Source organism: Cherax quadricarinatus, chromosome 50 (genome assembly GCF_038502225.1).
Source record: "Cherax quadricarinatus isolate ZL_2023a chromosome 50, ASM3850222v1, whole genome shotgun sequence".
Classification (NCBI taxonomy): Eukaryota; Metazoa; Arthropoda; class Malacostraca; order Decapoda; family Parastacidae; genus Cherax; species Cherax quadricarinatus.
In genome coordinates, this window is record NC_091341.1 from 27,285,892 (window position 1) to 27,313,527 (window position 27,636).

The 27,636-nt window shown below is 41.6% G+C and overlaps 1 long non-coding RNA gene across 4 annotated transcripts in view; it reads right to left on the reverse strand.

Moving 5' to 3' along the window:
- Window positions 1-3,409: 3,409 nt before the first annotated feature.
- Window positions 3,410-27,636, reverse strand: part of LOC138854153 (uncharacterized) — a 139,053-nt gene continuing 114,826 nt past the window's right edge. Inside the window, exons 3-4 of one of the 4 annotated variants that reach the window (XR_011393379.1) lie at window positions 25,775-25,968; window positions 3,410-4,665 (exon numbers count right to left, since the gene is read on the reverse strand). This is a non-coding gene — a long non-coding RNA (uncharacterized lncRNA). Of the gene's footprint in view, window positions 4,666-12,353; window positions 15,056-17,080; window positions 17,304-25,774; window positions 25,969-27,636 lie in introns of those variants that run through there. The other 3 variants (XR_011393378.1, XR_011393380.1, XR_011393381.1) reach the window with 3 other exon arrangements.

Sequence of the window (27,636 nt, forward strand, 5' to 3'; positions counted from 1 at the left end):
GAGACGTGCTCACTTGCTGGGATACCTCAGGCAGAGTGAGTAAAAGTCATACAATTTTCAGAAGTTTTTCAATGTGTCAGCCATATCCCACTGAGGCAGGGTGACCTAAAAAGAAAAACAAGTCTTTTTTTATATTTAGTGATGTATACAGGAGAAGGGGTTACTAGCCCCTTGCTACTGGCATTCCTCTTCAAGGGGGGCTCCTTGGTGTGGTGAAGAGGCTCTTGGTCTGAGGAATTAGACCTGTTGGTCTCCCTCAGACCGAACCTAATTTCCCCCCACTCCCCCCTTCCCTATCCCATCCTCCCTTTCTCCTTTCCTCCTCCTCCCCCCACCCCTCCCTTATTCCCTTCCTCTTTTTGGCCTTTGGGATTCTTTCCACAGGCCTACTGGTTCCTAGGTAGGGGGAAAGGTACCGGGGTCAATCTCATTCCGTTGAGGTTCTTGCGGTGGTGTAGTTTGCCATGGAATCTGGATCGCCTGGGGATATCCAATTCCCTCTCCGGTCTTCTGGGGGGTGGCTTTGGGTGTCTTGGGTGACGGGTGTATCTCTGGAGGCAGCCTTTTAGATTCCGGGGGTGGTGGCCAAAGGAGGTATGCTTTGTGGCGGATATCCGGCCGCCCTCTCTTCGTTCCACCGAGGTAGCTCGGCGGATGTGAGGCTGCTATCCTGGATTGCTGGTTTACTGGCATGAAAGGTAGGGTATGGCATGGGTTCCATGCCGCATCTGCACTACTTGCGGTGTTGAGGTCTTCTTGGGCGCAGAGGGTGATTTCCGGCCCTTTCATTCCTCCTAGGAACTATTCCTCCCCGTTCCCCTTTTTTTTGTTTTTATTTTCTTTTTTTTTTTTCTTAAAAACAAAAAGAAAGAAGTAACCTAGCATGTGGTCGACCGTGTTTCCAATTGGGCCACCATGTATGGGTTTAAATTTTCCAGTACCAAAACTCACCAAATTACTTTCACTAGACGTTCTGTCAGCTCCGATCATCCTTTGTAGTACCTCTATGGCTCCTGTATCCCTGAGTGTGATAGTCAGGTTTCTAGGCCTTCTCTTTGACCGTAGGTTATCCTGGAAACCTCACGTTACCTCTCTGAAGGCAACTTGTCACAGCCGGCTGAACCTTCTTAAAACCCTTGCTCATCTTCCATGGGGAGCTGATCGTTGAACTCTCCTTTGCCTACATTCAGCCCTCATTTTATCGAAACTTGATTATGGTGACCAGATCTATCCAGTGGCCTCTCCTGCTCTCTCTAGCCTCAACCTCATCCATCACCAAGGATTACGTTTATGCCTTCGTGCTTTTCGCTCTTTCCCTGTTGGGAGCCTCTATGCAGAAGCGAATGTTCCATCCTTGTCTGTACGCTCTCACAATCTCCGCAATCCTTCAATTTATAGAATGGTCACCGATATTAGTAGACATTATTTGTTTGCCGCCCCTGTTTGCTCCATCCCTTCTCTCTTCGCCTACATTCGCTCTTGTCTTCCCTTCAGTTACCACCTTTATATGTTCATGTAGCATCTCACTTTTCCCTACCCCCCTGGGAAGTTCCAGCTGTTCGGGTCTGTTCTTTCTCACTCCCTTGCTCGAAAGCCCAACTGCCTATGGTGGCTTCCCGCTCTCTTTTTCTTGACCACTTCTACTCTCATTCTCATGCCATCGCAGTGTACACAGATGGCTCTAAGTCTTCTGACGTTGTCGGATTCGCAGCAGTGTTTCCGGACAGCGTCATGCGAGGGCATTTACTATCTTCGGCTAGCATTTTTACTGCCGAATTGTATGCCATTCTTGCAGCACTTATTCATATTGCATCTATGCCTGTGTCATCATTTGTGGTTGTCTCAGACTCCCTTAGTGCTCTACAGGCTATACGGAAATTTGATACACCTCGCCCCCTAGTTCTCCGTATCCAACTTTGGCTATGCCGTATCTCTACCAAGCATAAAGATATTGTTTTTTGTTGGGTCCCTGGTCATGTTGATGTACAGGGTAATGAACAGGCAGACACTGCTGTGCGGTCAGCAGTACATGACCTATCAATTTCATATACATGTAGAGGTGTTCCATTTCTGGACTATTTTGCTGGCTGCGCAGTCAGCAGTACACGACATACCAATTTCATATAGAGGTGTTCCATTTCCGGACTATTTTGCTGTACTAGCTACCCACCTTCACACCCATTGGCAACAACGTTGGTTAACTCTGCTTGGTTACAAACTTCAGTCTTAAACCGAGCATAGGTTACTGGCCATCTTCTTGTCATCAGCGTCGAGGTTGGGAGACTACTTTCTCCCGCCTTCGCATTGCCCACACTCGTCTTACTCATGGATATCTCATGGAGAGGCACCCTGTTCTTCTCTGTGAGCAGTGTCAAGTTCCAGTATCGATCAGCCACATTCTGTTAGACTGCCCTCTCTATCAGCGAGCACGCAGAATTTACCTCCAACGTCGTCTCCGCTCTACTACTCTCTCTCTACCTTCCCTTCTTGCTGATGGACCCTCCTTTAATCCTGACTCTCTCATTGACTTCTTGACAATGACTGATTTACTCCACAAACTCTGATAATGATACCTTTTGCACTCCCCTCAGCCCTTTCTACCTCAATCTCTTGCTGCCCTCTACCCTTTCACCATCCACTGCCCCGCTGTTCTCCGTAACCTATTACTCGTCCATCTCCCTTTTGCCACCTGATACCCTCGCTTCCTTCCTGCCCTGCAGCACTGTATAGCCCTTGTGGTTTAGTGCTTCTTTTTTATTATAATGCTACTGGCATTTTAGTAGCCTCTTATGGCACGCATGACTTTCAGAGGAAAAATTCTTTTCATATGCTTAGATGATGGCACAGCAGTGTGGTCTTAGGCATGGAACAATGATGTATAAAGCCAGGATTACCTATACATTTATCATTTACAAGTCATAGTAATGGTATAGACATGTACAATATAGTACAGTACAGTGGTACCTTGGGATACAAAATTAATTCCAGAAGGCTGTTCGAGTGCCGATACCGAACAAATTTGTTCTCATGAGAAATAATGTAAATTAAACCCCCAAAAATACACTTACAAAAGCACTTGCATAATTGTTCGAGTTTTGAGCTGTTTGTATCCCGAGGTACCACTGTATAATGTTTGTATCCCGAGGTACCACTGTATAATGTTTGTATCCCGAGGTACCACTGTATAATGTTTGTATCCCGAGGTACCACTGTATAATGTTTGTATCCCGAGGTACCACTGTATAATGTTTGTATCCCGAGGTACCACTGTATAATGTTTGTATCCCGAGGTACCACTGTACTTTATTTTGGTAAGTGTGGATCTAGTGGGCCCAGAGATTTTAATATCAGTATTATATAATATTAATTATGAGGTGTGTATATAACAGTAGTGTTGATATGTCAGGAAGATTGCAACACCCAAAACATTTATTATAAAACTACAATAATCATCATCACAAACTGCAGAGAGAATCCCATGACAAACTTCCATACATCCAAAGGACAAAGTAAAGCAATATAGAAAAATAGACACAAATAAAGTATAATGTGATCCTTTATTGACTATGTTTAACACACACACTGGCTTTATCAAGATGGGTTTGTGACACAGTGGCTTTATCAAGATGTGTTTGTGACACTGTGGCTTTATCAAGATGTGTTTGTGACACTGTGGCTTTATCAAGATGTGTTTGTGACACTGTGGCTTTATCAAGATGTGTTTGTGACACTGTGGCTTTATCAAGATGTGTTTGTGACACTGTGGCTTTATCAAGATGTGTTTGTGACACTGTGGCTTTATCAAGATGTGTTTGTGACACTGTGGCTTTATCAAGATGTATTTGTGACACTGGCTTTATCAAGATGTGTTTGTGACACTGTGGCTTTATCAAGATGTGTTTGTGACACTGTGGCTTTATCAAGATGTGTTTGTGACACTGGCTTTATCAAGATGTGTTTGTGACACTGTGGCTTTATCAAGATGTGTTTGTGACACTGGCTTTATCAAGATGTGTTTGTGACACTGTGGCTTTATCAAGATGTATTTGTGACACTGGCTTTATCAAGATGTGTTTGTGACTTTGGCTTTATCAAGATGTGTTTGTGACACTGTGGCTTTATCAAGATGTGTTTGTGACACTGTGGCTTTATCAAGATGTATTTGTGACACTGGCTTTATCAAGATGTGTTTGTGACACTGGCTTTATCAAGATGTGTTTGTGACACTGTGGCTTTATCAAGATGTGTTTGTGACACTGGCTTTATCAAGATGTGTTTGTGACTTTGGCTTTATCAAGATGTGTTTGTGACACTGGCTTTATCAAGATGTGTTTGTGACTTGATAAAGTCCACTGTGTGGGTGAAACAGAGTTGATAAAGGATCGCATTACTCTGCATTTCTATTTCTCCATCATGTTGGTATTTTATACTATTTATCTCCATCTTAGAGCAATATATAATTATCCCTACATGTAACATCACCTCTAAGATCACAATTTTTTGTACCCGAGCCAATAAGCAATTGTGCGTGTCATCTTGTATTATTTGTGATGTTGAGACAAACACTAACAATACAAGATTTTTCACAAAGTTCCATGTGGTGGATGTGAAGAGATATTAGTTTTTATTTAACACATTGGCCACTTCCCACCGAGGCCATGTCGCCTGAAAATAGAAGAAATACTTTCATTCCATCACTGTCTTGCCTGAGACATGACAACACTAAAGTTCAAAAAGATATATCTGGAAGAAACTGCAAGAAACTAAAGTAAATGCATTATTGAGCATAAATATGCATCTTAAACCAATGTTTGTCCAACACAAGAATTACCACAACCATGCAATGAAATTTCTTAACTCAAAATTGATAATAAAAATGGAAAATTATAATCAAAAGTGTTAATGAGGGTTGAAAAAAATACAGAAATATATAGTATGAAAGAATTATGCGACATAAGAGAAGCACAAAGAACCAAGACTACTTACAACTGGAAAAAACTTTAATACGGATATTGAAGCATCTTGATGCTGGTGAGGGGCTTTGATCTGTACATTCTTTTTGATTATAATAATTTGATCTGTACTTCTACCCTAGCTTCCCTTCAGGTGCTGTACAATCCCTACAGGTTTAGTGCTCCCCCCATAATTTTTTATTAACACACTGGCTGTCTCTCACCAAGGTAGGGCAGCCCAAAAAAGAAAAACTTTCATAATCATTCACTCCATCACTGTCTTGCCAGAGGCGTGCTTACACTACAGTTATAAAACTCTACAGAGTGCACTTCCCATCTCCAGGAATCAAGTCCAGCTTGTTGGTTTCCCTGAATCCCTTCATAATTGTTACCTTGCTTACACTCCAACAGCATGTCAAGTCTTAAAAACCATTTGCTCCTAACACACTCATGCATGCTTGCTGGACATCCAAGCCCCTCGCATGCAAAACCTCGTTTACCCTCTCCCTCCAACCTTTCCTAATCTCCATCTTTCCTACATACTCTAACCTGAGCCTCACTATCCTCGTAAAAACTCTTCACTGCACAATACAAATACGTAATATAAATATTGAAACACATACACTACCAGTAACTACCATTACCACCATTATCTACTACCATCACTACCTAACATGTTAATGTGCCTCAAGATTTACCCTAGCATGGGCCAGTAGGCCTACTGCCATACTTCTCTAATATTTACACGTTTCTCCAGCCTATAAACTGTGGGAACACTTGAAGTTCCTAAACCTGTACTCCCTAGAATGTAGGAGGGAGAGATACATGATTATATACACCTGGAAAATCCTAGAGGGACTAGTACCAAACTTGCACATGAAAATCACTCCCTATGAAGGCAATAGACTCGGCAGACAGTGCAACATCCCCCAATGACAAGCAGGGGTGTCACTAGCACTATAAGAGAAAACACAGTAAGTGTCAGGGGCCCAAGACTGTTCAACTACATCCCAGCATACATCAGGGGGATTGCCAATAGACCCCTGGCTGTCTTCAAGCAGGCACTGGACAGGCACCTAAAGTCAGTACCTGACCAGCCGGGCTGTGGTTCGTACGTTGGATTGCGTGTAGCCAGCAGTAGCAGCCTGGTTGATCAGGCCCGATCCACCATGAGGCCTGGTCACAGACCGGGTCATGGGGGCGTTGACCCCCAGAACACTCTCCAGGTATACCAGATATGATCCATCACAAATTCTGATACAAGATTATTGTCTTAATAAAGTTAGTTACTGTCTGTGTGTCTACAACTACAGATCCCCTCAAGGAAGGTTCCTTGATGCTGGTGAGGGGCTCTTGATCTAGGGAATTGGATTTGACCTCTAGTTCCCTGAATTAAGCCTGAATACCTTCCACATCCCCCACAGGCGCTGTATAGTCCTACAGGTTTAGCGCTTTCCCTTGATTATAATAGTACTACAGATGGCACCTATAACATTGCACTTTGGTGCCATCTTGTATAAGGAAAATAGTGCTTGGAGTCATTAAGTCACTACACTGCATTTGGGGTGCCATCTAGTGCAGGGAGACAGCCCTGTGTGACCCAGGTGGGTTTAGCACTTGGTTTTGCTAATGGCACTAAAAGTTAATGAAAAATGGCACTAGGCTGCCATCTATTGAAGAGAGATTAAATTAAATTAGTTAATTTTTTTGCACAATAGATGGCACTAAAAATTACTAATGAAAATAGCACTTGGATGCCATCTATTGTTGGAATTGTTTACTAAATCTAGTTCAGTTTTTGATTAATAGATGGCGCTGTAAGTTATTGAAAATGGGAAGATAAACTAGAGACTAAACTAAATTTTTTTTTAGTTCACTTTTTGCTCAATAGATGGCGAAAAAAAAATAGGAGACTAAACTAAATTTTTTTTAGTTCACTTTTTGCTCAATAGATGGCGAAAAAAAAATTAGAAAATGGGATGATAAACTAGGGAAGACTAAACTAAATTTTTTTTAGTTCACTTTTTGCTCAATAGATGGCGAAAAAAAAATTAGAAAATGGGATGATAAACTAGGGAAGACTAAACTAAATATTTTTAGTTCATTTTTTGCTCAACAGATGGCGCTGAAAATTAATAATAGGAATGGCACTTTGACGCCATCTATTGTGAGAATTATGAACTAAATTTTTAGTTCATTTTTTGTATAATAGATGGCGCTGAAAATTACTAATGAAAATGGCACTTGGATGCCATCTAGTGAGAGAATTATGAACTAAAAATATTTTGTTTACTCCCCTAATTAATGCTCCCATTTTCAAATTTTTTTTTTTGCCATCTATTGAGCAAAAAGTGAACTAAAAAATATTTAGTTCAGTTTCCCCTAATTTATCCTCCCATTTTCATTAACTTAGCGCCATTTATTATGCAAAAAATGAACTAAAGATTTAGTTCATAATTCCAACAATAGATGGCATCCAAGTGCCCTTCTCATCTTCAGTGCCATCTAGTGCACAAAAAAATGAACTAAAAATATTTATAGTCTCTCCTCCCATTTTCATTAACTTATATTATTATAATCAAAAAGAAGCGCTAAGCCATCATTAACTTATAGTACCATCTATTATGCAAAAAGAAGCGCTAAGCCAAATGAACTAAACCCAGAGGATTATACAGCGCCTTGTGGAAGGCTGTCTGGAGCACAGATCCAATTCCCTAAATCAAGAGCCCCTCAGATCTACGTAATTTTTAAACAACAGATCTACGTTCACTGTAAAAAAAGATCTTTTTTTACATTTGAAAATGTGTAAAAAAAAACTTTGATCTACTTTTTTTTATATTGGAAAATATGTAGATCTACTTTTGGAGCACTACACATGTGAACATGGATCTGTTTGGACAGTTTAAGGGTTAATATGTAATTCCAGCAATAGATGGCATCAGTGTCATTTTTATAAATTTTTAGTGCCATCTATTATGCAAAAAATTAATTTATTTTTATTCTCCCTACAGTAGATGGCAGCCTGGTGCCATTTTCATTAACTTTTACTTTTTCTGTTACCAAGGGTGAAGCACAAAACCCACAGAGGTCATAGTGTGCCTGGGAAATGGGAGGCAATTATATTATTATAATCAAAAAGAAGCGCTAAGCCACAAGGGCTATACAGCGCTGGTTATAATCATAACTAAGAGCTAAATCCACAAGGGTCAATGAGAGGCAGGCCAATTCAATCCAAGAGAGGATTATTACAATCAAGGGGGAGCGCTAAACTCATAGAATTATACAGCGCATGTAGGGGGGAGGACTGAAGGTATTCAGGCTCAATTCAGGGAACTGGAGCACAGATCCAATTCCCTAGATCAAGAGCCCCTCACCAGCATCAAGGAACCTTCCTTGAGAGGATCTAAGAGAGGAAAAAGTCCAATTCCTTGCATCAAGTGCCCAACACTAGCATCAACTTCAGTAGACGCAGGAAAGTGGTCGAGAAAGAGACACGAGCAAATGTGAATATCTAGAAAATATTTGAGTTCTGGGACTATGATCCTAACAAACACAGGTTTGAGAACAACATACTGGCAAGAAAGGTGATGACATGACAGTGAGGTAAGAGACAGCATCAGGTAACCTATGAAGTCAAGTGACAACCACATAATGTAGTGGACAGGTCTAAGGTTGTGTTTGATATAAGGACACAAGTGCAACTAATGTAACATTTTATTGTAGCAACAATTCACTCTGCAGGAACTTTGTTAAGACATTACAAACAAGGACACAGAGTATATATAGGTATAGTGTGAGGTGCAAAGCATAATACAATCATTGTAGGTAATAGCAGTAGTATTTGTGGTAGTAATAGTACAACTACTACCACCACCTACAATGATTATATTATGCTTTGCACCTCACAATATACCTATATATACTCTCTGTGTCCATGTATTGTTTGTAATGGGTTTGACAAAGCTCCTGGAGAGCAAAATGTTGCCACAATAAAATGTCACATTAGTTGCACTTTGTGTCCATTTATCTAACATACTGTTGGTAATTCTACCATCAATATTACATCTAAAGTTGTGTCCTGTGATGACTTTCAATGTCAAAAATGCCTGGAAGCCTCATTAATTATTCACTAAAATTGAATAAAAAAAAAGTTGGAAATTATATGGTGGTCATGGGGATTATCTCCCCCTGGGCTCGGTCACAGACCAGGCCTCCTAGGCTCCCCCTGGGCTCGGTCACAGACCAGACACCAGGCCTCCTAGGCTCCCCCTGGGCTCGCTGTATAGCCCTTGTGGCTTAGCGCTTCTTTTTGATTATAATAATCCCCCTGGGCTCGGTCACAGACCAGACATCAGGCCTCCTAGGCTCCCCCTGGGCTTGGTCACAGACCAGGCCTCCTAGGCTCCCCCTGGGCTCAGTCACAGACCAGGCCTCCTAGGCTCCCCCTGGGCTTGGTCACAGACCAGGCCTCCTAGGCTCCCCTGGGCTCGGTCACAGACCAGGCCTCCTAGGCTCCCCCTGGGCTCGGTCACAGACCAGGCCTTCTAGGCTCCCCCTGGGCTTGGTCACAGACCAGGCCTTCTAGGCTCCCCCTAAGCTCAGTCACAGACCAAGCCTCCTAGGCTCCCCCTGGGCTCGGTCACAGACCAGGCCTAGGCTCCCCCTGGGCTCAGTCACAGACCAGGCCTCTTAGGCTCCCCCTGGGCTCAGTCACAGACCAGGCCTCCTAGGCTCCCCCTGGGCTCGGTCACAGACCAGGCCTCCTAGGCTCCCCCTGGGCTCGGTCACAGACCAGGCCTCCTAGGCTTCCCCTGGGCTCGGTCACAGACCAGGCCTCAGGCTCCCCCTGGGCTCGGTCACAGACCAGGCCTCCTAGGCTCCCCCTGGGCTCAGTCACAGACCAGGCCTCCTAGGCTCCCCCTGGGCTCGGTCACAGACCATGCCTCCTAGGCTCCCCCTGGGCTCGGTCACAGACCAGGCCTCCTAGGCTCCCCCTGGGCTCGGTCACAGACCAGGCCTCCTAGGCTCCCCCTGGGCTCGGTCACAGACCAGGCCTCCTAGGCTCCCCCTGGGCTCGGTCACAGACCAGGCCTCTTAGGTAGGAAAGGAAATATTACAGGATTAAGAACTATGTATTACAAAACACAAAGGAAAGCAATATAGGAAAGCCCTGTGTTTTCTGCTCCCTCTTTACTGTTCTCACTTTTTCAGCAGTTTTCAATTTAGTTATTGTTTGGTGCTTTTTCTGCTTCTTTGCACAACAGTTGTGTCAGGGAAGAGTTACCGGTGTCATGTTTTAAGTATTATATGTATTTTGTATTTATTTTACTTTTGTATGTGATTTTTTTATGCCAAGCTGTACTGAGCACTTTATATACAGTGGACCCCCAGTTTACGATCAGCTCCCAATGCGACCAATTATGTAAGTGTATTTATGTAAGTGCGTTTGTATGTGTATGTTTGGGGGTCTGAAATGGACTAATCTACTTCACAATATTCCTTATGGGAACAAATTTGGTCAGTACTGGCACCTGAACATACTTCTGGAATGAAATAATATCGTAAACCGGGGGTCCACTGTATTATAGTGTAAACATGTTATCGGGAATTTCGGACCCTTTCGATATCGAAAAAAAAAAACTTTTCCACTCGCCAACAACTATCACTTATCAGTGAGGGTCAGGAACATAACAGCTATGAAAACAGGGACCTCCTGTAATAATAATATTGTCAAACTAAGCATTAAACCTGGACCAAGGAAAGTAAAGATGTGTGTGTGTGTGTGTGTGCATAGTGAATAAAAGTCGAGGTTTGTAACATTTATACTGAAAAGATGTCCACCCAGAGATGTCAGGCTTAAATTCAGTGGCGGCTCATACGAGGGTGCTGTGGAACTGCAGCACCCACTATTTTCACTCAGTATTATCGCTAACATTAAATATGTCTTTTTTTTTTTTCCTTTAAATCTTTCTTTATACTTGTACATTATATAATCAAAGAGTTAAAGAAAATAGGGGGTGCTGCAGAACCCCCGCATGAGCCACCTCTGCTTAAATTCCTTTCCACGTCCACTGCTCAGTAACCTACACTGACACTACTGTCAGTGACAGTAGTATCAGTTATGTGTTTATTATTAACTTCTTTGATTCCTGAAGACCAGTCACTACATGCAGTTGTGATGAATGGTTTAGAAAACCGACAAGTTGAAGAATTGAGACACTTATGTTTTCTAATGGTAGTTTTGAAGGTGATGAATGTGTCTGCAGTTCTAGAGTTTTCAGGTAGAGTGTTGCAGATTTTAAATGCAGACTACTGCAATGCTGTAATAACTGTATAAATAACATCAACCCATTCATGACTGCATATTAGAATGGCTAGTTGGACATTTATTGGACAATGGCATCATTTGTTTACTTTTGAACATTGGCAAAAATCAAACATTTCCCCTAATTTGAGCTCCATTTCCAGGTTCTTTTTATAGTAAAATCAATCAAAAACACCTCTATTTCTGTAATACGTTTTCCATTCTATCAAATGAGGCCAAGAAAACGAGAATACAACCATAAATACTATACGAAAATAGACCACAAAGTCGGCATTTTAATTAAAAAAAACGGTCGGAGTTTTTTTTTTCTCATTATGCACTGCGTGCTCCAGGATTTTTTTTATATGGTGCACACAGACCCATTCTCTCACATGTGGGCCTACCAGCTTTCTCCTGCTTGATTTGAAGCCACTAGAATTTATGAGTATATATACGTCAAACACGGCACCTCGTAAAACGTATATATACGGCCGCGACAGTCAAAGGGTTAAGGCCTTTGACATACACTAAATTTTTGTGAAGGTTTAGTCGGACACGGGGAATGTCATAGAGATGTTTGTGTCTGGTGTTATGCCTGTGGGTCCTGTCACAACTATCAAGAAAGGGTTTTAGGTCAAGGTTAATATTGGAATTTAAGGTCCTGTAGATGCAGATTGCATAGTAGTAAATGTGGATGTTCTGAACAGGGAGTAAGTTTAGATCTATGAAGAGTAGGGGTAGAGTTTGCCAGGGATGGGACTGACTGACTGACTATAGTGACTTGACTTACTGACTGGACTAAGTGACTTACTGACTTGACTAACTATAGTTAGTGAGTACCGACTGACTAAGGGTCGATGAGAAATGAGATGCTTGATAAAGAGATGCTTTGCCGTTTCCACGACTAAACTTCCGGTACAGCTTACAATACTGACTGGTTGGAGAGCTGGTCATAAGTCTGAGTGATCTTTAAACAGGTAGGTTGTTATATGAGGAGTACCTGTATTATATAACATTAACATTGTCGTAGCCTACGACAACTACTACTACAACTAACCCATCTCTTTGGGATGGACCTACTTCCAATGGGGAATCCCGCCTACCAGTGACTATGCCCTCGTCTGCTACACCTAACGTTACTATATAAGCGCAAGGCTCCTTTCTTCTGCTTCAGAATCTCCACGACTATGGTGCTCTTCGCACCTACTCCTAGGTTGAGGGACTGATTACCTCATCTTCTGTACATAGTTCTACTGTCTTCAAGTTATGTCCTAGAATTTGTATTGATAAAGCCACTGGATGGCGAAACGTCTACAATAAAGATACCCAGATGTTGCACATGTGTCTTAATTTCATCTTGTCGGTATTATATACCATTCTTACACAAATTGTTACTCATAAAGACCACAATACAAAAAAAAAGTCACGAAAAATGGAATATAAAACTAATAAAAAACTGCCAAAGATTTATATCATTATAAGAGCACTTTCAAATGCAGTGGAACCTCGGCTTATGAACTTAATCCGTTCCGTGGCCTTGTTCGTATCCTGATTTGTTCGTATGCTGAGTCAGTTTTCTTCATTTAAATTAACTGAAAAGCCATTAATCCTTTCCAGTGGAATTCCTGCTCTCAGAGGGAGGAAAAATACACTTAAATATAGAGCTAATATCAACTCGACAGCTTATTTATCTATCACAATTGCTCTAATATGACATAATAAACAATACATTATTATTATTATTATAATCAAAAAGAAGCGCTAAGCCACAAGGGCTATACAGTGCTGCAGGGTAGGGAAGGAAGCGAGGGTATTGGATGGCAGAAGGGAGGAGGGATGATCAGTAGGTTACAGAAAACAGCGGGGCAGGGGATAGTACGGGGGTAGAGGGTAGCAAGAGATTGAAGTAGAAAGGGCTGAAGGTATCAGAATTTGTGAAGTAAGTTGGTTGTTGTCAAAAAGTCAATGAGAGAGTCTGGATGAAAGGTGGGTCCATCAGCGAGAAGGGAAGGTAAAGAGAGAGCAGCAGAGCAAAGATGACGACGGAGGTAAATTCTGCGTGCTCGTTGATAAAGTGGGCAGTCCAACAGAATGTGGCTGACTGATAATGGAACTTGGCAATTCTCACAGAGAGGAGCAGGGCGCCTCTCCATGAGATATCCATGAGTAAGACGAGTATGGCCAATGCAAAGACGGGAGAGAGTAGTCTCCCAACCTCGACACTGGTGATAAGAAGACGGCCAGTAACCTATACTCGGTTTAATAGATTGAAGTTTGTTGCCGAGCATAGTAGACCAACGTAGTTGCCAACGGGTGTGAAGTTGGGAAGATATTGCAGCAAAATAAACAATATAAATAACATAGAAACCTGATATATACTCTAGAATAAAATATGTCATTACATGTGACAAGTGGAGGCGGCTATAACTGCTCCCGCATTGTTGTGGTATTCACTGCCATCTAGTGACAGCCTTTTGAAGCCGTCTATTATTATAATTATCATTATAGTACATTATTATTATATACGTATTATTATTATATTGATTCAGGCTTAATTTAGGGAACTGGAACACAGATCCAATTCCATAGATTAAGAGCCCCTCACCATGTATGTACTACTTCTACTAATAATAATACATAATAATAATAACAGTAGTGAAAAACTTCAAAAGGCTGCCAGTAGTTGGCACCACCATCAGCAAAACATTGGTAACCACTACTTTTCACATGTCTAGACTTAAGTAGCCTATAAGTATTAGGTTAAGTCTGCCTGAAATGCCTCGGCATGATAGTGGCTTTCTTTGCTCCAATCATGTTATATGTAAACACACACTGTAACCTTTGCAGAGAAATAAATATTTTATTTATTTATTTAAGGAACCTCCCTTGAGGAGGAAGTACACATTTTCAAATTTCGTTCATATCCAGAAGCCAAAAATCGACCGAATGACGGTTCGTATCCTGAAAAGTTCGCATGGTGGGGTGTTCATAAGCCGAGGTTCCATTGTACAGGGAAAATGATTAATCCGTTCCCATGAAAAAATCCTATTGTTATTGGAATATTATACAATGATGGGGTTGTAAAAATAATTTAAACACTGCTTAATACTAAAATATGTAAATACAAAAGAATTAGATGAAATAAATGCAAATTTAACCTCACTTTGCTTTGCTGAAAAGAGTCGAGTGCCTACCAGGATAGTGCTGAGAAGGGAGGAGGAAATGTTATTGTTTGGAAGGAGAGTCCCCTTCTCTTTTCTGTCTCTTTTCCCTATTTCGACCTGGTTGAAGCTCACCAGGTCCAAGGAACTTTGCTTCTGCCTTCTCCTCAGGAGTTTTGGAAATGTGACATAGTCTGGTCATTCCATTATTATTATTATCATGGGAGCGCTAAACCCGTAGGATTATACAGCGCATGTGGGGGGATGGAAGGTATTCAGGCTCAATTCAGGGAACTGGAGCATAGATCCAATTCCCTAGATCAAGAGCCCCTCACCAGCATCAAGGAACCTCCCTTAAGGGGTGTGATCATTCCAGACAATGCTATTATGGCTTGTTTGGGGTTTGTTGGGGTGGTACTTTTCTGCAAAGTTTTTAACGTCCATCCATTTGGCAAAGATTTTCTTGATTAATGAAGTAGGTACTTCCTTTATCTCCTCTTCTGATCCTGAAGAGAGTGCATCCATCTTAGACTTGTGCTCCTCCTTCTCAAGTTCCTGTAACTCCTCAGTGGTCAGTTCTTCCCTGTGCTCCTCCACTAACTCCTCCACATCACCATCACACATCCAGACTCATGGACCTGCCCAGAGAGACAATGTCCTCCGCTGTACCATTTCCTTCGTTGCTTGGTTCTTCTCATTAACTTTCTTAGAACTCATGGTTAATGAATTTACTAGAAATTTATACGACAAAACACAAAATCACGTAAAAATTCACAGTTACAGTGCGGGTTGTTACAGTATGCAAACCTAAGTAATGTATATTAGAGCTGTGTACATATTAGATGAATTAAATGTGGGCAGTCCTGGCTTTGTAAACAAGTGTAGCACACGGTGTCATGACTCATTTTGACCCATATAAGTTCTAGTACGCGAGTCGTATTCCAAAGAAAGGTCACATATCAAGCAAAATTTTTCATGTCCAAACAGGACGTATACCAAGTTGGATTTATTCCAAAGCGGACGTATACTGAGTTACCAGTGTATCTGTAAATGGTATCATAAGTTCTATGCACATAAAAGGCCCGAAGATCTGGAACTCGCTACCGGAACAGGTCAAAGATCCCCAGACAGCTTATAAATTTAGGACTTTGCTAAAAAATCATCTTATCTCACAATATTAGCCAAATCAACCAAACATCTACTAACTAGTCTTATTATGTGACCTCTAGGCTCTTAATTCTGCCAATCCATAAAATTCATCTTCTTTCTCAATATTAACCAAATCTGCCAAAACATCTTCTAATCAGTCTTATATGACCTCCTGGGTTTTAATTCTGCCATTCCATAAAATATTACCACCTGCACCATTACTTGTAAGTTAGATTTTGCACTAAGTTTAAATAAGATTTATTAAGTTCAAATAAGATTGTAAAACAGGTAACCACTATTCCTTGTTTAGTTTTAAATATAGTTACTATGTACTATTATCTTATCTAGTTTTAATTAGTTACTATGTATTAAGATTAGCTTGCCCAAAATGCCTGGGCATGATAGTGGCTATCTTTGTGCTTAGTAAATAAAAATTGCAATTACACATTGTAACCTTTACAAAGAAATCAACTTTATTTATTTATTTATGTAAACAATGGGACACTTGCATGTATATTTGAATCCCACCTTTTCAAAGCTCACCAAATTAGAGACAAATGCTACTCTGTCTTACCTCTAGGGACTCTAAACAAATATGTGTTTCCACCAGGTGCCCTGTTCAATACATAGCTTGACCAGGAATGTTTTCTCACTCTTATATGATACATTCAGGTGTATATCTGCAGTGTAATCTATGATCATGTAGTCTTTATATTTCAATGATATCATATTTTCTTATTAACACATGACCATTTTTGTACAAAAACAGATGCCACCCAGTAATAGTTCAAATGAGCCAACAGACTCAGAGCTAGAGGCAGTTGTGATTCAAATACAAAGTTTCCCCTTCACTTTATGTGAATTCACTGTGGAAACTTGCCAGTAAACTACTGTCATCAGAGTGAGTGGTTGCTGTGCAGTTTTAACTCATGTGCCCCATTGGATGGTTGGTGTTCAGTGTGCATCATTGTGGTGGTGAGGGATACCATTGGATGGTTGGTGTTCAGTGTGCATCATTGTGGTAGTGAGGTACCATCAGACAGCTGGTGTTCAGTGTGCATCATTGTGGTGGTGAGGTACCATCGGACAGTTGGTGTTCAGTGTGCATCATTGTGGTGGTGAGGTACCATCGGATGGTTGGTGTTCAGTGTGCATCATTGTGGTGGTGAGGTACCATTGGACGGTTGGTGTTCAGTGTGCATCATTGTGGTGGTGAGGTACCATCGGACAGCTGGTGTTCAGTGTGCATCACTGTGATGGTGAGGTACCATCGGACGGTTGGTGTTCAGTGTGTATCATTGTGGTGGTGAGGTACCATCGGACGGTTGGTGTTCAGTGTGTATCATTGTGGTGGTGAGGTACCATCGGACGGTTGGTGTTCAGTGTGCATCATTGTGGTGGTGAGGTACCATCGGATGGTACAGTGTGCATCGTGACCATCGGTTTGGTGTTCAGTGTGCATCATTGTGGTAGTGAGGTACCATCTGAGGGATACCTCTTCAAAAAGCAGTCTGTGGGTTTATATTCATATAAAAGAAAGCAATTTGAGTGTGGCAAATCCAATGAGCCTATTCTGAATTAAACTCTACACTAGTGAGGGAGACCTCTAGGCTTAAAATTGAATGTAACATGAGTTAGAATTTACAGGCAAGATTATTAGAGCTCAAACAAGAGGTGTAGTTTCCAAATTTAAGGTAAGATTTTATCTTGATCAAGATGTCAGCTACAGAGTTAGCACTGAAATAGATTAAAAAATGAGATAATATGGACTCAAACTTGTAGTATGGATTCTGTGTAAATACAACTGATTAAATGAATTCTTTTCTTGATTACCATTTGAAAAACTTTATGGCACAGAATACTCAAATTATATGTAAAAATCACTTAAGTTTGCATAGTTGATTTCCTTCCCTTCAACACAAGTTGGGTTTGTCTTGTTCCTTTCTCAGTGTCATCAAAGTATTTTCGATCTTTTTTCTCACATCATCTCTATTCTGGACATTCAACATGGCACCCAAGAGGAATATTAGTGATGCTAGAGGCATCAAGCAGAATGTAATAATCAGCTCCAAGGGTACTGAAGATGGAAACTTTAAATATGCATATGTGATGCATAATGCTTGTATGTTTTGTCTGGATGAATTTGGTAGGGTATGTAAAAGAAGAAAATTAAAAGTGAATATAGGAAAGAGTAAGGTGATGAGGATAACAAAAAGATTGGATATCAGATTGGAGGGAGAGAGTATGGGGGAGGTGAATGTATTCAGATATTTAGGACTGGATGTGTCAGCAGATGGGTTTATGAAGGATGAGGTGAATCATAGAATTGATGAGGGGAAAAGGGTGAGTGGTGCACTTAGGAGTCTGTGGAGACAAAAAACTTTGTCTAAGCAAATAGAGGAATGTATGAGAGTATAGTTATAACAACACTCTTATATGGGTGTGAAGCATGGGTGGTGAATGTTGCAATGAGGAGAAGGCTGGAGGCAGTGGAGATGTTATGTCTGAGGGCAATGTGTAGTGTGAATATAATGCAGAGAATTCGTAGTTTGGAAATTAGGAGGAGGGGTGGGATTACCAAAACTATTATCCAGAGGGCTGAGAAGGGGTTGTTGAGGTGGTTCAGACATGTAAGGAGAATGGAACAAAACAGAATGACTTTGAGTGTGTATAAATCTGTAGTGGAGGGAAGGTGGGGTAGGGGTCGGCCTAGGAAAGGTTGGAGGGAGGGGGTAAAGGAGGTTTTGTGTGCTAGGGGCTTGGACTTCCAGAAAGTATGCATGAGCATATTTGATAGGAGTGAATGGAGACAAATGGTTTTTAATACTTGATGTGCTGTTGGAGTGTGAGCAAGGTAAAATTTATGAAGGGATTCAGGTAAACTGGCAGGGTGGACTTGAGTTCTTGGGATGGGAAGTACAGTGTCTGCAATCTGAAGGAGGGGTGTTAATGTTGCAGTTTTATAACTGTAGTGTATAGCACCCCTCTGGCAAGACAGTGATGGAGTGAATGATGATGAAAGTTTTTCTTTTTTGGGATGCCCTACCTTGGTGGGAATCAGCCAGTGTGTTAATAAAAAATAAATAAAAATAATTCACCATACATACAATTAGACAGAACACAAGGAAATGTTAACAAGTGTAAAGACTAAGAAGAAAACAAGGAAAGTGTCCCTACTCAATGCTCAGAAAGTAAGACACAAAACCCTCATGTACAATACTGCAAAACATTGCTTAAGGAGAGTGTTTACAACAGCATGTTTGTGTGACTATTTGAAAACATTAGGAAAGGACAATCAACTTCATAACACAAAATGTGGAGTCAAGAGTACAGCAGCAAAATTTCCCTGCATACTCTAAACAAATTATTTCTGAGAATGGTTCCAGTCTAAACTGAGTATTTAATGGTGACAATATAGGACAACCTTGAAGGTGCATGTCATCAAGAACCTACATTAACAAGCAAGTAAAAAGCGCAGCTTGTTACAAAGGAAGTAAATATTACCTTGTTTCTCTGAACAAATGCAACAGTTCAGTTGCAAGGCAATGGTAATTTACAGTGCTGTAAAACATCAAGACAAACCCTGTTTGTTGATTAAGGCATTATTTTATTCCTGCAGTCAAGATATACTTGGCCAGAAAGATAATCTTGCATTCAAGGTTCTCCTCACTCACTTTTGATAATGGATAAGTTAGAAAGACATTTCAGCACAAATACATGTGCCTGGTTATGTAAAAACTCATCAGTAATGGATGGTGGTTCCAAGACTGTTGTGCCAAAGTACTTGCATAAATTTAACATTGCAGATGTTCTTGTGTAAATGAAGGGTAGGGTTAATTATGACCTTCAGTGGTGAATAATTTATCTCTTTTTTCCTTTAAGTAAGGAAGGAGTTAGTTAGGTTGAGGAAACTGTGGATCTGGCAAGAACCAAGATATGAGGAGTTTGAAGATACAAATGAAATACTGCAAGAGGTTGACAAAGAAGGAATAGCCTAAGGAACCAAATTCATAGGAAAGAAGCCAATAAAAAATAATATGATTAAGAAGAACTTGAAGATAAACTACTTAACACTGTAGGAGCTATTTGAGGAAATCCTGGATATTGGTAAAATGCTTGAATTGTCACTTAAAAAAGATCTTGGGAAGTGTGGAAGCATTGTTCTGAAGAGGATTTTGGAGTAAACACTGATGCCTTACTATATTTTAACAGTCCCTTCACAATAGTATATATATAAAACATTAAATTAATGCTTAAAGACTACATATCTAATAATTACTCTAAGTGCAGTTATCAATAAGAAAGCATATTATCAAGAGATGCGATGACACCCCAGTTTTTACAGGTTTTGTTTTAACACGTCAGTCGTCTCCCACCGAGGCAAGGTGACCCAAAGAAGAAAACACTTTCACCATCATTCACACATATCACTGTCTTTGCTGAGGTGCCCACATATGACAGTTTAGATGTCACTCCAAACAGCCAATATCCCAAACCCCTCCTTTAAGTTGACTGGATAAATATTTACTTAGATATGGCCAAAAAGGAAGCAAGGGGCTAGTAACTCTTTCTCTTGTATAAATTACTAAATGTAAAAAGAAGAAAAACGTAGATTTTTTTTTCGAGTCACCCTGCCTCAGTGGGAGATGACCAGTAATTTGTTTTTTAACACATCAGCTGTTTTCCACCAAGTTCAGATAACCCGAAAAATAAGAAACAATTTCGTCATCACTGACTACACTGTCTTACCAATGGCATGCTCATATGACCAGTATGTTGATAAAGAAAAACATGTAAAATTTCTATGATTTGCAGCTTCATGATTCATGAACCTTTGGTCTTGTCCCTCTCTAAGGCTATTAACTCTTAAACGGTCCAAACGTATATATATATGTTCACTCGCGCAGCGCCCCAAATATTTTTAAAAAAAAAAAAAAAAAAAAAAAAAAAAAAAAAGTTTTTTTTTTATAGAAAAAAAAGAACATATTTTTTTTAAGTATTTTAGAATAAAAAGATAATTTAGGGTCAGTATTTACCGAGATATGAAGGCAAGAAGTTGGCACTGGATGCTCAGGTGACAGCAACATCGAGTCCTGCCACTTGCAGAAGTGTTGCCAATATACCTTTTTTTTATTTTTCATATTATTTTATATAATTTTTATGTTCTGATAATTATAATTTGTAGTAGTTCTTGTCATTTTATAACCAATCTTTGTTCTGACACTAGTATTAGGTACTGAAATTGTACTCAAATTGTCACAAACACACTGACAGGTGGACATTTACACCTGCCTTGGTCATTTAATATTGTCTTGGAATATATACAAAGTATTTATATGTCCCAGCAATGTTTTGTATATGTGGAAGTATATAATAACAATGAGGAGGAGGAGGAGGTGGAGGAGGAGGAGGAGGAGGAAGGAGGAGGAAGGAGGAGGAGGAGGAGGGGGGAGGAGGGAGGAGGAGGAGGGAGGAGGAAGAGGAGGAAGGAGGAGGAGGAAGGAGGAGGAGGAGGAAGGAGGAGGAGGAGGAGGAAGGAGGAGGAGGAGGAAGGAGGAGGAGGAGGAAGGAGGAGGAAGAGGAGGAAGGAGGAGGAAGGAGGAGGAGGAGGAGGAGGAAGGAGGAGGAGGAGGAAGGAGGAGGAGGGAGGAGGAGGAGGAAGGAGGAGGAAGGAGGAGGAGGAGGAAGGAGGAGGAGGAGGAAGGAGGAGGAGGGAGGAGGAAGAGGAGGAAGGAGGAGGAGGAGGAGGGAGGAAGAGGAGGGAGGAGGAAGAGGAGGAAGAAGGAGGAGGAGGGGGAGGAGGAGGAGGAGGAGGAGGAGGAGGAGAAGGAGGAGGAGGAGGAGGAGGAGGAGGAGGAGGAGGAGGAGGAGGAGGAGGAGGAGGAGGAGGAGGAGGAGGAAGGAGAGAAGGAGGAGGAGGAGGGAGGAGGAGGAGGAGGAGGAGGAGGAGGAGGAAGGAGGAGGAGGAGGAGGAGGAGGAGGAAGGAGGAGGAGGAGGAGGAGGAGGAGGAGGAGGAGGAGGAGGAAGGTGAGAGGAGGAGGAGGGAGGAGGAGGAAGGTAGGAGGAGGAGGAGGAGGAGGAAGGTGAGAGGAGGAGGAGGAGGAGGAGGAAGGTGAGAGGAGGAGGAGGAGGAGGAGGAGGAGGAAGGTGAGAGGAGGAGGAGGAGGAGGAGGAGGAAGGTGAGAGGAGGAGGAGGAGGAGGGGGAGGAAGAGGAGGAGGAGGAGGATGAGGAGGAGGAGGAGGAGGAGGAGGAAGGAGGAGGAGGAGGAGGAGGAGGAGGAGGAAGGAGGAGGAGGAAGGAGGAGGAGGAGGAAGGAGTAGGAGGAGGAGGAGGAGGAGGAGGAGGAGGAGAAGGAGGAGGAGGAGGAGGAGGAGGAGGAAGGAGGAGGAGGAGGAGGAGGAAGGAGGAGGAGGAGGAGGAGGAGGAGGAAGAAGGAGGAGGAGGAGGAAGGAGGAGGAGGAGGAGGACGAAGGAGGAGGAGGAGGAGGAGGAGGAGGAGGAGGAGGAAGGAGGAGGAGGAGGAGAGGGAGGGAGGGAGGGAGGAGGGAGGAGGAGGAGGAGGAAGAGGAGGAAGGAGGAGGAGGAGGAAGGAGGAGGAGGAGGAAGGAGGAGGAGGAGGAGGAGGAAGGAGGAGGAGGGAGGAGGAGGAGGGAGGGAGGGAGGAGGAGGAGGAGGAGGAGGAGGAGGAGGAGGAGGAGGAAGGAGGAGGAGGGAGGAGAAGGAGGAGGAGGAGGGAGGGAGGGAGGGAGGGAGGGAGGGAGGAGGAGGAGGAGGAGGACATAATAATAATAATAGGTAATACTAAGTTGCCTTGAAGCATGAAAAACAAAGTCCACATGATAAGATGAGATAAAAACTGATTGGTGCTATTATTTAATAAATGTATGGAAGAGGGTAAGGTACGTAGGGATTGGCAGAGAGCAGGCATAGTTCCTTTGTATAAAGGCAAAGGGGACAAAAGAGAGTGCAAAAATTATAGGGGGACAAGTCTGTTGAGTATACCTGGTAAAGTGTATGGTAGAGTTATTATTGAAAGAATTAAGAATAAGATGGAGAATAGGATAGCAGATGAACAAGGAGGCTTTAGGAAAGGTAGGGGGTGTGTGGACCAGGTGTTTACAGTGAAACATATAAGTGAACAGTATTTAGATAAGGCTAAAGAGGTCTTTGTGGCATTTATGGATTTGGAAAAGGTGTATGACAGGGTGGATAGGGGGACAATGTGGCAGATGTTGCAGGTGTATGGTGTAGGAGGTAGGTTACTGAAAGCAGTGAAGAGTTTTTACGAGGATAGTGAGGCTCAAGTTAGAGTATGTAGGAAAGAGGGAAATTATTTCCCAGTAAAAGTAGGCCTTATACAAGGATGTGTGATGTCACCGTGGTTGTTTAATATATTTATAGATGGGGTTGTAAGAGAAGTAAATGCGAGGGTCTTGGCAAGAGGCGTGGAGTTAAAAGATAAAGAATCAGACATAAAGTGGGAGTTGTCACAGTTGCTCTGTGCTGATGACACTGTGCTCTTGGGAGATTCTGAAGAGAAGTTGCAGAGGTTGCTAGATGAATTTGGTAGGGTATGCAAAAGAAGAAAATTAAAAGTGAATACAGGAAAGAGTAAGGTTATGAGGATAACAAAAAGATTAGGTGATGAAAGATTGGATATCAGATTGGAGGGAGAGAGTATGGAGGAGGTGAATGTATTCAGATATTTGGGAGTGGACGTGTCAGCAGATGGGTCTATGAAAGATGAGGTGAATCATAGAATTGATGAGGGGAAAAGGGTGAGTGGTGCACTTAGGAGTCTGTGGAGACAAAGAACTTTGTCCTTGGAGGCAAAGAGGGGAATGTATGAGAGTATAGTTTTACCAACACTCTTATATGGGTGTGAAGCATGGGTGATGAATGTTGCAGCGAGGAGAAGGCTGGAGGCAGTGGAGATGTCATGTCTGAGGGCAATGTGTGGTGTGAATGTAATGCAGAGAATTCGTAGTTTGGAAGTTAGGAGGAGGTGCAGGATTACCAAAACTGTTGTCCAGAGGGCTGAGGAAGGGTTGTTGAGGTGGTTCGGACATGTAGAGAGAATGGAGCGAAACAGAATGACTTCAAGGGTGTATCAGTCTGTAGTGGAAGGAAGGCGGGGTAGGGGTCGGCCTATGAAAGGTTGGAGGGAGGGGGTAAAGGAGGTTTTGTGTGCGAGGGGCTTGGACTTCCAGCAGGCATGCGTGAGCGTGTTTGATAGGAGTGAATGGAGACAAATGGTTTTTAATACTTGATGTGCTGTTGCAGTGTGAGCAAAGTAACATTTATGAAGGGGTTTAGGGAAACCGGCAGGCCGGACTTGAGTCCTGGAGATGGGAAGTACAGTGCCTGCACTCTGAAGGAGAGGTGTTAATGTTGCAGTTTAAAAACTGTAGTGTAAAGCACCCTTCTGGCAAGACAGTGATGGAGTGAATGATGGTGAAAGTTTTTCTTTTTCGGGCCACCCTGCCTTGGTGGGAATCGGCCAGTGTGATAATAAAAAAAAAACTAAAAAAAAAAAAAACTGATAAGAAGTGGGGGAGGGTGCAGCTGATAAGAAAAGATTAGAGGTGATATTTGATGAGCACTGCCTTCACTTTGTTTTGGCTGGTACACAAAAATGTCTTTCTGTCTATTTGTCTCTGTCAAGCTCCATCTATCTGTCTAGCTCTCTGTCTCAGAGAGAGCCACAAAACTGCGTCATCACATTTACTCACATCCTCAAGCAGAGTATAGCACTTTGACTGGATTTTTTGGGTTATCCTAGGTAATTTACACTATGTATACTTGTATTTATGTGTACCTGTGAGACAGAGATAGACAGACAGATAGAAAGAGAGACAGATTGAAAGAGATACAGAGACAGATAGACAAAGACAGACACAGATAGACAGACAGAGGTAGACAGAGACAGAGGTAGACAGAGACAGAGATAGACAGACAGAGATAGACAGACCCTAAACTTGGGGTTAACATCACTTTCCTCTTAAAAGAGGAGTGTTAATATGACACTACATCAGTGAATCTTTGGTGTTTGCTGCACTGTTTGCTCTAGCTGGCACTCAGTTTAACTGGCGCTACCACAAGGTACTAAGTGATCCCAGATTTTTTTAATACCACGCACACTGAGTGTTAGGACCCATTCTATGCTGACAAGGCATCTCAGGCCAATTGTGCCAAATTTGAAGGCAGGAAAAATAAAACGTATATATACGTTTGGGGCACTACGCGTAAGAACGTATATATACGTTTGGACCGTTTAAGGGTTAATTGAGGTCGACTATATTTCACTACAATGTGTCTACATCAGGGGCTACCAAACCCAGGGTTGTGACCCAATGTAAAACTGATGGAGATTCAGTGATTGTTTGGTTTGATATTCTATATATCTACCACAATTTCCTGAGTTGCTAGGTAATTACCTCCATCATTTACAATGCAAAGAAAATGTGAATGGATTGTGGAGAAATAAATTTGAGAACTAGTAATCAAAAACACCTTCAACCCTCCTGATGACTATTAAATCTTAAGCTTTAAATGTGCATCAATCTGTGATTGTCTTTCCATGAGTCTTATGTTTTTTTCTTCTTGTTGAGGGTTACAAGGGCCACTCACAGCTTTCACTTATCAAGCTCTGCTTCCTAATGTACAGAGAAGAAATAATACCCAAAGTTGGGCAATGACAGGAAAGGAAACAGGACTTTCCTTTGCATATAGAAACAGGAACAAAATATTCTAAATCAGGTCAGATGGAGCCCATACCAAAGCCCCAGCAGAGTGGGAGACCTACTCCCTCACCTGAGTTCAGTAGCTTACCTCTTCCCAAAACTTGTAAAACATGCATAAAGTGGAAAAATGAAGTTGATGAATGGTGCCAGCTGGCCCAGTGGATAACGCATCTGTCTGGAGTTTTATGAATCTCTGACTGCGGGTTCAAGCCCCACCTGTGGTATGGTTTGTTTGCAATTGTGTCACTATGATTTCGTGAGCCCCTATAATAATGTGCCCACTGGGTATAATAAGGTGAGGACAAGTGTCCCATATAGAATGGGAGAAATTTGTCACTGATGTGAGATCACAACACCCCCATACCAAGGCTGGTACTGAAGTCATATCTTATTTCTCTCTGGTGTATGAAAAAGTACAATGTGTACTTTTTCAAATTTAAACAAACATTTGTCAATGCATACCTCTATGATCATCTTCCCGTGAGTCTTATTTCTCTCACGGTGGTTTGCGTTCTTCTGAATTTGTTGTAGTACATGCTCTTGGCAGGTCCTGTACTCCAAGGCAAAACTCACTTATTGTTGAGCACACTTGTTGAACCTTAATGTCCTGGGCTAAGTGTAGCGGTGAAACCAACCACACTAGAAACAGGTGAAATCTGTAAACAAACATTTTGCTGCACCAAAGTTAGAAAAATTACATTAACCAAAGCTTTGTTATACTTCATTAATCTATCAAGAAAGACCGACAGAGCGAGACTGTGAAAGAGTAAATAATTCTTTATTAAAACTGGTTAATTTACTTACATAAAGGTGTTCATGTTGTAATATTGTTGACATTGTAAAACAGAAACATTCTATTATTCCTGGGTCACCAATGATTCAAAGAAAGCACATTCACCAACATTCACTCAACTGTCATCTTTCCAGAAGTGCTGACATTACAGAGTATACTCTGACTGCAACATCTCCACCCCTCCAGAGTGCAGACACTGCCCTTTCCACCTCCAGGACTCAAGTCCAGCTCACTGGTTTCCCTGAATAACTTCATAAAAATTTATGCAGAAAAAGCCACATGGGGATGGAAATCTTTAGCTCAAGATTTTTCAGTCTTGCTATGCAATATTGCAAAACTAGCAACAGATAGTAGGGGAAAAATTCTCTGAGGGGAAGCAGAAGTAAAGTGCCAGGTCATGTCACAGTGACTTATTCTGCACTGTTAACATCATCTGTTTGCCATTGTATTTCATAAAATTTTGTATTATTAAAAATCCTTATTGATATCTAAAAATCTGACCGTCTTGATATTTTCTTATAATGGTGCTAGACATTCAATCTGTCATGCCCCTATGGTTAAATTAACCTTTCTTTAATATTACATTGCAGTTATTTCCTTTAATAGCTAAATTGGAAATGAACGTCCTTGTATTATTAAGGCTAATTCTTATTAACAATTATTATAATTTATGTAACATGGCCATGATAAGTTTAATTGGAGGTATAGTAACCTGCCTGCCGCCCGGTGTGCCGGTGTATGGTTAGCCGTGATGTTCGATGGTTATACCCCCCCTTTCCCCCCCCCCCCTTTATGTTCAACTACTCTACTGAGTGTTGGTGAGTCACGTCACGTGACCCACTTGACCTGTATGCTCAAGGTTGAGGGACGAGCAGTGAAGAAGTAGCAGCCAACGAGAACACTCCTGCTCGTCTCTGGTAACTGGCCAAGGTTTATTATCCGGCCTGGACATATTCTGTTTTATTCTGACTGCTTCCAATTGGGAAACAAGACTTTATACATTAAAGTAATCTCCATTTATATATATGTTATATCTAGGATCTCCTCCTAATCGTCTGTTATGAAAGCCTTATATATATTTTGGATAATATAGAACAAACATGCATTCTTAACTTATATACGATAATTCGTATATTATTTCTGGCTTTTGTTGTATTATGAATATACTTAATTAAAATTAGGCATTCCGGAGGATCACTATTATTACCCTAACCTCTCTGACCAAAGTTGTTATGCTCTAAAAAGAAGGAAATAGTGGTTACAATACTTGGAGTGTAACAAGTGGGGGCCTGTGTCCGGGAGCATAACACTGAATTTCCTTTAAAATGAATGTAGAAATGGCAGAGAGGTTTGAAGATATAACAAAGGAGAGATTACAGAATTTGAAGCTTCAATCTTGTTGGCAATTAGCACGAAGCTTGGGCATAAAATACGACAGGCATTTCACTGCCCAGACAGTCAGATGTATGATACAGAATGTCCTTTTTCCAGATGAGCAGGATCCAGAGACTGAGAATGGAGAAGCAGATAT